This window comes from Sus scrofa, chromosome 1 (assembly GCF_000003025.6).
Source record: "Sus scrofa isolate TJ Tabasco breed Duroc chromosome 1, Sscrofa11.1, whole genome shotgun sequence".
NCBI lineage: Eukaryota > Metazoa > Chordata > Mammalia > Artiodactyla > Suidae > Sus > Sus scrofa.
The window spans coordinates 216,505,866-216,519,942 of NC_010443.5; positions in this window are offsets into that span (position 1 = coordinate 216,505,866).

Here is a 14,077-nt window from a genome sequence, read left to right on the forward strand (position 1 = left end):
GTAAGTCCTATTTTTTTAAAACTATTTTTTTTTTATATGGCCGCACCCATGGCTTATGGAAGTTCCTGGGCTACAACTGCAATGAGCTACAGCAATGCTGGATCCTTTACCCCACTGTGCCAGGATGGGAATTGAATCCACGCCTCTGTAGCAACCCAAGCAGTTGTAGTCAGATTCTTAGCCCACTGTGCCACAGTGGAAACTCCATGTTTTAGATTAGACACAAAGAAGAACTTCCTATTTATTGGTGCTATTATGCAAATAATAATAACAACAATAATAACCACAACTAGTATTCATTCAGCCCTCATTATGCGCTAGATATTTCTCTAAGCGCTTTACATTACTTAATTTATATTTCTCTTAACAATCATATGAGATACATTTTATCATCCTTATTTTACAAATGAAGAAACTGAGGGTCAGAAAGCCTCAAGTTTCACAGAGTTAGAAACTGGTAGAATCAAAACTTGAAACTGGAACATAAACAACTTCAATACTGTCTCTTTCTAAAAAAACTTATTTTCTCACTAACTAAATATAAATAATAATTTATGTCTGGCTGACTTCTTAACTTTTTTAATCCCTAAGGATATTTTTTATTAATCCTTCATACAGAAAATTGTTTTGCTAAGAAAATGAATGAAGTCAGCATTTTTACACTCACCTAGGGAATAACATCCTTTGTATCTTAAGCAAAAATGAAAATGATAAGTTTTTCAAAAAGTCATGTGAAGTCTTAAAAACAAGCAGCAGAAGGAAGAAAGGGAAGAAGGAATCACATTACTCAGGTATGGTGTTAAAGGTTCTAAACTGAGTCAAGAAATTAACCTTTTAATAATTGAATAGTATTTTAACATAAACCCACCCACATCATTCAATACAAGATTTACCAAAGGAAGAATCTCCCCTTATCCAAATCACTTTCTAAAAATGCCCTCTGGAATGCACTTCAGGCTTTTACTTTCCTCTGAAGGTCCTTAGGATTTGGTGGTGTTCCTCCCCTGTGCTGCACTGCCGGTTGCTTCTCATCAGAGAGGCATCTTCTGCAGGACCCTGAGGAAGGGGGCACAGTGTTCCAACTTCTCCCTCTAGCCTACACTTCCCCAGCCTCAAGCAAGCACATTGTTCTTAAAGTTGTCTCAGGATTCCTCTGTAGTAAAGACAAGAAAATTGACAAGGATGGCAAGAGCTCCCTCCAGGTTTTTACCTTGACCTGGTGGAAGGAACCATGTGGGTTTATATCAGCCAGGTGTGTGGATTAGAAAAGGAAGTTGGCCATTACCTATATAAACTTTGTTATAAAGCACATGTCCTTCCAGGATTGAGGAAATTAAAGAGAGTCTACCTGTTAATGTCTGTTAAAAAGTAGCAAGAGCTTATACATCTCTGTAACACCGGTCTCTGATGAAAATTCTATTTGGATAAAATGTGGCAAGCTCCAAGCCTCAAGGAATGAGAATGGGTGCTGAGATCCTCTAAAGATTATCTCTAAATATAATATTATTGCTCATACAGTTCCCTCTTGTGGCTAAAGCATTTGCTAAAAAAAACAAACAAACAAAATCCAGCTGCCTAAGTTTCTACCGTCCTCTCTTAATTTACATATGTTATAACAGTTACAGGCACTTCTAAATTTGTTCATCTTGAAAGCACTTATAACAACATCCCCAAGCAAAAGTTTCAAAACAAACTTATTCAAACCATATAACCACCAGGTTAATGCAGGCATGAAGTTGAGTGTATGAAATCAAAGACAGTCAAGGAATTAAAACGTGTGAACACACTAGTTAACACTTTACATTGCCGTTAAACTTAACAAAGCAAGACTTTCCCAAGGCCCATGTTTGTTCCTGAGAATATATTAGGCACCACTGAAAGTTCAGTTAAAAAGGCCAGAGTCATGAGTTGAGAAACTATTCTTTAAGTATAGTAAAGTTGGCAAGAGAGCCTAATTCAGTTTAAGTTACTATGAAACACATTATACAGCATTATTTTATCCAGGCCATGGGTAAGCTATAAATCCTCCAAAATTATCTATATCCTTTCTGTCTTTTATTTACTTGTGGTTGCTTCCTCAATGTTCTATTGGGTACATGTTTGCATTTCTACCTGCTTCACTATTCACTTATTAATTGATGCATTTTCTGGGTTCTCTTACTTCTTATTAAACTTCAGACAAATACAAATTATTAAAAAATAGAGTGCAATTCCCGTTATGGCTCAGCAGTATTGAACCAAACTAGTATCCATTAGGATATAGGTTCGATCCCTGGCTTCCCTCAGTGGGTTAAAGATCCATAATTGCTTTGAGCTGTAGTTTAGGTCACAGATGCGTCTCCTATCTGGTGGTGCTGTGGCTGTGGCATAGGCTGGCAGCTGTAGCTCAATTCAACCCCTAGCCTGGGAACTTCCACATACTGAAGATGTGGTCCAAAAAAAGACAAACAAACAAAAAGTGGAGCAAAAGAGAACTTCTGAAAAAAAGCTTCACTAACCAAGCAGTGAAAGAACCACCTAGTGCATCAATAGTCAATAATTCTTCAAAATCTTTCTCTTCTGTCTCACAAAGACACTGTCAGCTTCAAGAACAGGGAAATATCTATGAGGCTACTTCCTACAAAAGCAACCCTGTGCTCTCCTTCCAGCAGTCATCCTTCACCTGCGTGCTCCTCCTTTGTGGACCCACCTTTCCTTCACTCTTGGTCTTTGTTTTGGTTCCCCGAGAAACCAACAAGAATACACACGCAGGAGTTCCCCTTGTGTCGTAGCGGTTAACGAATCCGACTAGGAACCATGTGGTTGCGGGTTCGATCCCTGACCTTGCTCAGTGGGTTAAGGATCCGGCGTTGTCAGGAGCTGTGGTGTAGGTCGCAGACATGGCTCAGATCCAGCATTGCTGTGACTCTGGCATAGGCCAGCAGCTACAGCTCTGATTCGACCCCTAGCCTGGGAACCTCCATATGCTGCGGGAGTGGCCCTAGAATAGGCAAAAAGGCAAAAAGGCAAAAAAAAAAAAAAAAAAAAAAAAGCACATGCAAATAGTCTATTTGGGCTTTGGTATCAGGAAACACCAGCAGGGGAAATAAGACAAGGAAGGGAAGACAGCCAATAAAGGGAGTGTTTTCAAGCATGTTAGCACTATGGGTAGCAGGTACTTAGTGTATCTGGGGAATTCTGGGAACCAGTGTAACACAATGCCTCTGAGTTATTGCACCTGAGAAGAGCTGGAGAGTAATACACCAACTCTTGCTGATTACTTGTTAAGAGTTGCTCAGGCAACATTAAATACTCCACACGCCCAGCCTCCTTGCTCACAGTTGGACCTCTAGCCACAAGAGAAAGCCATTGAAAGGTGGTGCGGTTGCTGGTAGTTGGTAAGGCCCCAAGGAGACATGGACAGAGCACCAAGAGCATCTGCTTCACTGGTGTCTGAGATTCCAGTCTAGTTCACTGAGACCCATTATTGAAAGTCAGGTCTGGAGTTCCCGTCGTGGCTCAGTGGTTAACGAATCCGACTAGGAACCATGTGGTTGTGGGTTTGATCCCTGGCCTTGCTCAGTGGATTAAGGATCCCGCGTTACCGTGGCTGTGGAATAGGCCGGCGGCTGCAGCTCCGATTAGACCCCTAGCCTGGGAACCTCCATGTGCCACAAGAGCGGTCCTAGAAAAGGCAAAAAGACAAAAAAAAAAAAAAAAAAAAAAAAAAAAAAAAAAAAAAGTCAGGGCTCACACAATTGGAAAGATCAAAAGCTCTGGAGACTTGAAATCTGGGTTCTTAACTTCTTTGTTCTTCAAAATTCCACAAAGGATTGTTGTGGGGATTGAATAATGTAACTCATGTACAAGTACCTATTATTGTGATGGGCATATGGTATATATTTCCCAAAATGCTAGTTAGTCATATTATTCTTAACATCAGATCCCCTAATACCTGATCCTCTAAAACTGGACCAGATCTAATAATGTTCTGTTTGAACAGGTTACCCAGCAGCGACCCAGAAGTTCCAGTCTTGCTACTGGTGCAGCACTTAGCCTGGCATCAATGGGCAGAATTGGTAAAACCTCTTGGTCTCAATCCAACTGGTCTTGAAGACCTGGCCAGATGGAGCCCTGAATTGTCCTCAGAGGGGGTAAAAGTTATTTGAAGCTGAGGGGGTCTCAATTGATCCCACGAGAATAGATAGATCCCCAAAGGAAGTCTTAGGTTCTAGGGCAGGCCCACCTTGAAGCATGTTATTTGTCTACCCAGCCACTCAGACAGTCTTTAATTTTTTTTTATGTTTATGAGAAAAAGTACGGTAGAAAAGAACTAGTATTCATCCTTCTCCATAACAAGTTTCAACACAAAAACATAACTGCCCTTTCAATAAGCAAGTATTTTTGGAATTCCTTAGTTCAAATGAAATTACATGGTTCACATGCTCAAGGCATTTTTTTTCCCCAACTGCTTTTCCTCCCTAGTCAGTGAAGACCAGACTTTTGAAAAAACTCAAACTTTCATTAAAGTTCAGCCATGTAGGATATAAAAGCTGGGTGGGTCCTGCTTAGATTTTTCTTTGTTGCTAAACATCTCTACATAACTGACAGCAAGAACAGATTTTGGGGAGGGTTACAGAGGGAAAGGAGAGTTTCTGCAAAACAAAAACAAAAGGAAACTTTGAGAAAAAATTGTATCATATTTTCCAAAGAGCAAAATGCACTAATTTTACAATTTTTAAGGTAGCATCTGAAATAAATGTATAGGAAATTTGTTTCAGTACAATGCTCTGTTTTTCAAAATGGCTCATGAATAATAAATGTAATTGAAATTCTGATTTTTTTTTTTTTTTTTTTGGTCTTTTGAGGGCCACATCCACGGCACATGGAGCGTCCCAGGCTAGGGGGCTAGTCAGACCTGTAGCTGCTGACCTAAGCCACAGCCACAGTAACTCGGGATCCGAGCTGCATCTGCAAACTAGACCACAGTTCATGGCAATGCCGGACCCTCAACCCACTATGCAAGGCCAGGCATTGAACCTGCGTCCTCATGGATGCTAGTCAGATTCGTTTCTGCTGAGCCACAATGGGAACTCCAAAATTGCAAATTTTAAAAAATGTTTAGCCGCTAATATTTACAGACCTTTGATTTTTAAAAAATGTTGCCTACTTTAATTAAAATAAACACATATACTCCAAAATAGACACTCAAAAGAGAATCTCCACATGGAAAGATATAAGTGGATCTTAGAGACCCTGGATTCATCTTCCCCTTGGCCTCAGTGGAGGGAACTTTTTTAATATTGGCCTAAGGCAAGGCAGTAGACTGGTTTGATTCCAAAAGCACTTTTTTTTTTTTTTTTTTTTTTGGTCTATTTTGTCTTTTTAGGGCCATACCCAAGGCAAGTGGAGGTTCCCAGGCTAGGGGCCAAATAGGAGCTGTAGCTGTTGGCCTAACTCACAGCCACAGCAATTCGAGATCCAAGCTGCATCTGTGACCTACACCACAGCTCATGGCAATGCAGGATCCTTAACCCACTGAGCAAGGCCAGGGATTGAACCCGCATCCTCTTGGATACTAAGTTTGGTTTATTAACCATTGAGCCACTACAGGAACTCTCAGAAGCACTTTTTATAAAATTCCTGTACCCTAATCTCTATCTCGGAGTCTGCTTCCCTGGGAACCCAATTTGTGGCAGTTACCCACAATCCAGGTGCACATTTCTAGTTACTTTAACTCCTCAAGTCTAAACCCAAAGGATTAAAGGAAGAGAAATTCAAAGCAGCCTATTAATGCCTGTATGTGGAACTGTCTCATGTTTCATGATTGGTGGTTTTAATGATCAATCACTCCCTTGCAGGAGGAAGTTAGCCTCTTTTTTGAGATCTCTAAATAATACCCATATCAGAATATAACCCAATAAATAGCACATTTATAAAAATGTGCACTGGGGAACATTTTGTTGTAAGCTATCTTAAAAAGAGTAAAAATAAATTATCTAAAAAGAATAAAGATACTTAAAGAGAAATGAAAGAAGTACTGATATATCTCTATAAAAAATTCCTTTTTTTTTTTTTTTTTTTGGTCTTTTTCTGGGGCCACTCCCATGTCATATGGAGGTTCCCAGGCTAGGGGTCGAATCGGAGCTGTAGCCACCAGCCTACGCCAGAGCCACAGCAACACGGGATCCGAGCCGCGTCTGCAACCTACACCACAGCTCACGGCAATGCCGGATCGTTAACCCACTGAGCAAGGGCAGGGATTGAACCCTCAACCTCATGGTTCCTAGTCGGATTCATTAACCACTGCGTCGTGACGGGAACTCCCTAAAAAAAATTCTTGAAGAAGTTGACTATGAATCATATTTTGGTGAGTTAAATTATATTTTGGAGGGCCTGCTGTGGCTCAGTAGGTTAAGAACCCAACATCTTGTCCGTGAGTATAGAGGTTCAATCCCTAGCTTCGCTCAGTGGGTTAAGGTATCCAGCATTGCTGCAAGCTGTGGTATATGTCGCAGATGTGGCTCAGATCTGGCATTGCTGTGGCTGTGGTGAAGGCTGGCAGCCACAGCTGCGATTCAAGCCCTACCCTGGGAACTTCCATATGCCTCAGGCGCAGCCTAAAAAAAAAAAAAAAAAAAAAAATCATATTTTAAAGTCAGTAGAAGCACTCATTATATAAAGATTTTTATGAGAAATAGAAAAAAATTGCAAATTTAAATCACTAACTTTCAACGTGTTATTTTATGAAACTAGATTTTCACTCACTGAAATGATTGGAACTAAAGTAATTGTTATTCAAAATCTAAATCCACAGTGAAACATTTTAATATAAAATTGCACTCAACTGTTGGCTCAATGTTTTTAGATACACAGAGAGAAAAAGTCACTTCAGGTTACAAATTGTGATAATGTTCTTGAGAAGATTAGCCTGATTCTTTCCCAATACTGGAACTTCATTGTATTATTATTGCTCAAAATAAATGCACCGGCAAAGACTTAGCATTCTCTTCCTTAAATAATTTTAATTCTAATGCTAAGTTTTGGTAATGGATTTAAAGTCCATCCTGGATGTCTCTCAGAATAGAGAAATGAAGGTTAGGAACTTACCCTCTTCTGACAAAGAGTGGTTTCCCTTCCACCCCCCAGCCCCACGCCTCTGGGTTAGTAGTCACAAAGTAACTTTGGTACCAGATTTGGATAGAGGATTTATCCTTAGCTCAAAGCCAGCAATTTATTTTTAAATAAAAGGAACATTTGGATGCAGTGTTCAAATTTAGATTGTGTTATAAACATTGAGGAGGAAATCAGTACTAAGATGATATCTACTTACAGTGTAATGAGGAACTTCCTGTGGAGACTAATAATATAAGTAGATCTGTTTTTGCAAAGCTACCTAAGCCTGTTTATATGCTTTCATGAGACCTCAACAGGCACAAATCCATGCTCCAGGAATGTCCTTGGAGTGGAGGAATAACATGTACAAGGATCCAAAATATTGACATGAGCTCTCTTGAGAAAAGTTTCAGATGCATAAGGATATTTCTTAAAAATAGGCTTCTAGGTTACAAGTCATTCACTTCTCTGGGCCTCTTAGACTTTTGTGAAGAGACAGAGACATTTTGTGCCCAATACAGAAGGTGGCAGTGAAGGAGGGGCCCTATTTCCTTATACTGAGGAGATCCCCGCAGGCCCAGAGCTCCTCCAACCCCTTTCAGATTCTCTGCTTCAGCTTCTCCAACTTTTGGTGGGGGTGTGTGTTTAACTCCATGATGAACGGCACCAGAGATTTGGGAGTGGGGAGAGACTAGGGGAGATTCCAGTCCATCCTTGTGAGCTCCAGTGTGTCCTTGCTTCCCCTAATTCAAATCCTGCCTCCTGTCCTGTGGAGGTAGCTCTAACATCAGATAGCAAGAGGAACAGCCTCACATAAACAGTACAACCAGCTTCCATAATTGCAAAAGGCCAAAACCCTATAAAAATCTTACTGTGTTTATTTCTTACATTGCTCTTTTTCTCTGAATAAACCCTGACTGACAGATGTGGGTCAGATTTTGCTTTTGGTTTTTTTTTTTTTTACTATTATAAAAATGCCGAGGTGGGGGGAGGGTGTGGGATGGATTGAAAATTTTCAGTTAATAGATGCAAACTATTGACTTTGGCATGGATAAGCAATGAGATCCTGCTGTATAGTGCTGGGAACTATATCTAGTCACTTATGATGGATTATGATAATGCGAGAAAAAATAATGTATATATGTGTGTGTAACTGGGTCACTTTGCTGTACAGTAGAAAACTGACAGAACACTGTAAACCAGCTATAATGGAAAAAATAAAAATTATTATAAAATTTTTAAAAAGTAATACACAATGGAATACTACTCAGCTATAAAAAAGAATGAAATAATGCCATTTGCAGCAACATGGATGGAACTAGAGGCTCTCATGTTTAGTGAAGCAAGTCAGAAAGAGAAAGACAAACACCATATGATATCACATATCTGGAATCTAATATATGGCACAAATGAAACTTCCCACAGAAAAGAAAATCATGGACTTGGAGAATAGACTTGTGGTTGCCAAGGGGGAGGAGGAGGGAGTGGGGTGGACTGGGAACTTGGGGTTAATAGATGTAAACTATTGCCTTTGGAATGGATTAGCAATGAGATCCTGCTGTGTAGCACTGGAAACTATGTCTAGTCACTTATGATGGAGCAGGATAATGTGAGAAAATAGAATGTGTACATGTATGTGTAACTGGGTCACCATGCTGAACAGTAGAAAAAAATTGTATTGGGGAAATAATTTAAAAAAATAAAATAGTTTGGTCATAGATTCTAACAAAAAAATTTTTTTTAATTTAAAAAGTAAAATTTAAAAAAATGCCACTATAAACATTCATGTTTGTGTTTTCTGCACTTTTGCAAGAATCCTTTTATAATATATACCTAAGAGTATATATTCCTGGATTGTAGGGCATTCTAATGCTTCAATTATAATATAATACTGAATTCTATTCCTGAGTAGTTATGACAATTTATACTCACATCAGCATTAAGTGTTCCTCTTAATCCAAGGCTTTGCAACTATTTAGTGTAGTTATACTTGTTAACTTTTGGCCACCTGAAGAATGTAATATGGTTTCTTACTGTTATTTTCATTAACATTTATATGATTACTAGTATACAGGAAAATTTTTGTGTATTTCTCTTCTCTACATTTTCTCTTCTGCAAAATGATTGTTCTTGTCTTTTACCCATTTTCTATGGCATTGTTTAATGTTTAATTATCAAGATACAGAAAGAATTCTTTATATATTCTGGAAACAAATCCTGTAGGGTAATATGCAGTGGTGTGCTGGCACTGGCATGCACAGTCTCACGAGAGTGATTTTGTACATCTCTTCCATGAGTGTGTTTAGTGGCATCATGTTGGTAGCTTGAAATAGGCCATGATGGTGTTATTTCCTCCACTGTATCCTTCAAACCCTACAAATCATGGCTTTTTCCTTTGGAAGGCTACTTTTAAAATATTTACAAGCACACCACTAGTTATATATGTTGGAAATATTTTCTATTGGTTTGTGGCTTGTCTACAAATTTTTTATGGGGTCTTTTGAAGAATAGAAATCCTTAATTTTAGTAGAGTCAAATTTGTCAACCTTTTCAGTTTTCAGTTGTGGATAAGATTTTTGCGTGTGTGTGCTTAAGAAATTCTTTTCAAAGACATAAAGACCTTATTCTATGTTTTCTTTTAGATATTTAAACAATCAACTTTCCCATCTAAATCTTTAATCCAGCTAGAATTGATTTCCTATATACCCATGAGGTAGGAATCTGATTTCATGTTCTCCCCTATATTGTTCCAGCATCACTTATATTGTGTCTGTAAGTATGTGAATCTACTTCTGGAATCTCTACATTTCCATTAATCTAGTAATGTCTATTGCAGCATTAGCACCACACTCTCTTCATTCTTACAACTTTATAATTAAAATTTTGAAATCAGCACAAGTCCTCCCACCTTATTCTTCTCCAACAGAAGAGTCTTTCTTTGTTAAATATTGACTTTTGTCCATCTGTACAAATTTTAGAATCAGTTTATCAGTTTTGGGGGGGGAATCCTCTTGGGATTTGGAATTAGAGTACATTGCATCTGTAGATCAAATTGGGAGAACTGACAACTTTGCTGGAATCTTCCTACTGAACATCTTCTACCGTGTATTTCTGTGGTAAGTCTTCCTTGATGTTCATCAAGTAGAGTATTATAATTTATTTCATATAGGCCTTATACAACTTCATTAGGTAGCTCATATTTTTTATTGTTATGGCAAACAGCATTTTTCCCAAAACTATATTTTCTCTTTGTTGCCAATGCTTAGAAATAGATTTGATTTTATTTATTGGGCTTCTGTTCAGCCATGTTGCTGAGCTCTGTTATTATTACTAACCATTTGCTTGTAGATTCTTTGGGACTCTCCATGTAGGCAACTCTATCTTTATGAATAAAGACCATTCCAATATTTCTACATTCTACCACTTTTCCCTATCTTGTGCTTATTTATTTATTTGTTTGTTTGTTTGTTTATGTTTTTAGGGCTCCACCAGCAGCATATGTAAATTCCCAGGCTAGGGGTTGAACAACACCGGATCCAAGCCATATTGGCAACCTACACAGGCAAACCTGGGTCTCTTAACCCACTTTTAAGGCCAGGGATCAAATACGCATCCTCATGGATACTAGTGGAGTTCATTAGCACTGAGCCACGATGGAACTCTTTTTCGTTTATTTTTCTGCACTTGCTGGAAATCCAGTATAAAAATAATGCTAAATAGAAAATGGATATCCTTATTTTGCTCCTGATTTTTTTATGGTCTGCTCCTCATTTTTTCTTCACTAGGAATATTGTTGGCTACATATTTTAGATGCTTGTAGTTTCTTTCCTCTTTAATCTATCAGTGTAGTGAATTATATTTGTTTATATTCTAATGTTTAACTATCTTGCATTTCTGAATGAGCCCAATTTGTTTATATTATATATTTTTAAGATAAACTCTTGAGTTTGTATTATTTGCATTTGATTTTTGTACCTATGTTTTTCAATGAGAAGAGTTCATAGTATTTCTTTATTGTACTATCTTTGCTTGGTTTTGATACAAGGTTATATTAATCTCATAGTAAGAATGGTATCATAATCCTTCTTTTTCTGTTCTCTGAAAGAGTTTTACAGATTAAAATGATCTCTTCCTTAAAAACCTGGTATAGCTAATTTTTGAAAATATCTGGGCTTAATATATCCTTCGTAGGAAGACTAAAATATTGACTATGCTTCTTTAGTAGTTGTAAGACAATTCAGGTTCTCTATTTTTTGAGTAAATTCAGTTAAAGTAAATTTTTCTAGGAATTTTGCTTTTCCCTTATGTTTTCAAATGTTTGACCAAAACGATACATTTTTTAAAAATCTTTGCATTATCTTTGATTATGTCCATTATACTCCCAATATTGCTTATTTGTTCTTTCTCTCCTTTTTTCTCTTGATCTTGAGCAGAGATTTCTCTTTAAAACAAAACTTTTAATTTCAAAGGATTTTATCTTTTCATCTTTGTTTACATTTCCATTAACTTCTTTTTTTTTTCTCCCCCATCTCAAGCAGCTTTCTTTGCCTATTTCCATGATATAATTTCTCTCCCTCACCTTCCTAAGTGTGCCTTATGGTAGTTATGGCCTCTTTCAGTCTCTCAGTACCACCTGCAGTTTCCACGGGGAGGTAACACAGTTGGCCATTTATTTATTTATTTATATTTTTAATACTCAATGAATTTATTACATTTGTAGTTGTACAATGATCATCACAATCCAGTTTTATAGCATTTCCATCGCACACCCCCAGAACATCCCCCCATCCCACAAACTGTCTTCTTTGGAAACCATAAGTTTTCTAAGTCTGTGAGTCAATATCTGCTCTGCAAAGAAGTTCATTGTGTCCTTTTTTCAGATTCCACATGTCAGTGATAGCATTTGATGTTGGTGTCTCACTGTCTGACTGACGTCACTTAGCATGATAATTTCTAGGTCCATCCATGTTGCTAAAAATGCCAGTATTTCATTCCTTTTAATGGCTGAGTAATATTCCATTGTGTATATGTACCACATCTTCTTGATCCACTCCTCTGTTGATGGACATTTAGGTTGTTTCCATGTCTTGGCTATTGAAAATAGTGCTGCAATGAACATTGGAGTCCATGTGTCTTTTCGAGTCATGGTTTTCTCTGGCCCAGGAGTGGGATTGCTGGATCAAATGGTAGTTCAATTTTTAGTTTTCTGAAGAATCTCCATACTGCTGTCCACAGTGGTTGAACCAATTTTCAATCTCACCAACAGTGTACTAGTGTTCCTTTTTCTCCACACCCTCTCTAGCACTTATTGTTTGTAGACTTTTTGATGATTGCCATTCCAGCCAGTGTAAGGTGGTACCTCATAGTGGGGTTTTATTTATTTATTTATTTTTTAATATACATTTCTTTTATTATTCAAAGAATTTATCACATCTGTAGCTGTATAATGATCATCACAATCCAAATTCACAGGATTTCCATCCCATAATCCAAGCACATCCCCCCACCCCCCAAGCTGTCTCCTCCAGAGACCAAAAGGTTTTCAATGTCTGTGAGTCAGCATCTGTTCTGCAAAGACATTCAGTCTGTCCTTTTTTCAGATTCCACATGTCATTGAAATCATTTGATGTTGGTGTCTCATTGTATGGCTGACTTCTCATAGTGGTTTTGATTTGCATTTCTCTAGTAATGAGTGATGTTGAACATCTTTTCACGTGTTTTTTGGCCATCCATATGTCTTCTTTGGAGAATTGTCTGTTTAGATTTGCCCATTTTTTGATGGGATTGTTTGTCTTTTTGGTATTGAGCTATGGGAGGTGTTTATAAATTTTGGAGATTAATCCCTTGTCAGTCGATTCACTTGCAAAGATGTTCTCCCATTCTGTGGGTTGTCTTTTTGTGTTGTTTAGTGTTTCCTTTGCTGTGCAGAAACTTTTAAGTTTGATTAAGTCCCATTTCTTTATTTTTGTTTTTAACGTCATTACTCTAAGAGGTAGATCTGAGAAGATGTTGCTGTCGTTTATGTCAGGGAGTGTTTAGCCTATGTTTTCCTCTAAGAGTTTTATAGTGTCTGGTCTTCTATCTAGGTCTGTATTCCATTTTGAGTTTATTTTTGTGTATGGTGTTAGGGAGTGTTCTAATTTCATTCTTTTCCATGTGGCTGTCCAATTTTCCCAGCACCACTTATTGAAGAGGCTGTCTTTTCTCCATTGTATATTCTTGCCTCCTTTGCCATAGATTAGTTGGCTGTAGGTGTGTGGGTTTAATTCTGGGCTTTCTATCCTCTTCCACTGATCTGTATTTCTATCTCTGTGCCAATACCATATAGTTTTGATGATTGTTGCTCTGTAGTATAGTCTGAAGTCAGGGAGCCTGATTCCTCCAGCTCCATTTTTCTTTTTCAGGAAGTATCTGGCTATTCTGAGTCTTTTGTATTTCCAAACAAACTTTAAAATATTTTGTTCAAGTTCTGTGAAAAATGTCCTTGGTAGTTTGATAGGGATTGCATTGAATCTGTAGATTGCCTTGGGTAGTAGTGTCATTTTGATAATATTGACTCTTCCAATCCACGAGCAGGGTATATCTTTCCATCTATTTGTGTCATCTTTGATTTCTTTCATCAGTGTCTTATAGTTTTCAGAGTACAGGTCTTTTGATTCTTTAGGTAGGTTTATTCCTAGGTATTTTATTCTTTTGGATGTGATGGTAAACAGGATTGCTTCCCTAATTTCTCTTTCTGCTATTTCGTTGTTAGTGTATAGAAATGCCATTGATTTTGTGTATTAATTCTGTTTCCTGCGACTTTGCCAAATTCATGGATGAGCTCTAACAGTTTTCTGGTAGCGTCTTTAGGATTCTCTAGGTATAGTATCATGTCATCTGCAAATAGTGATAGTTTTACTTCTTCCTTTCCAATTTGGATTCCTTCTATTTCTTTTACTTCTCTGATTGCTGTGACTAGGACTAGATTTTTGGTTTGCAG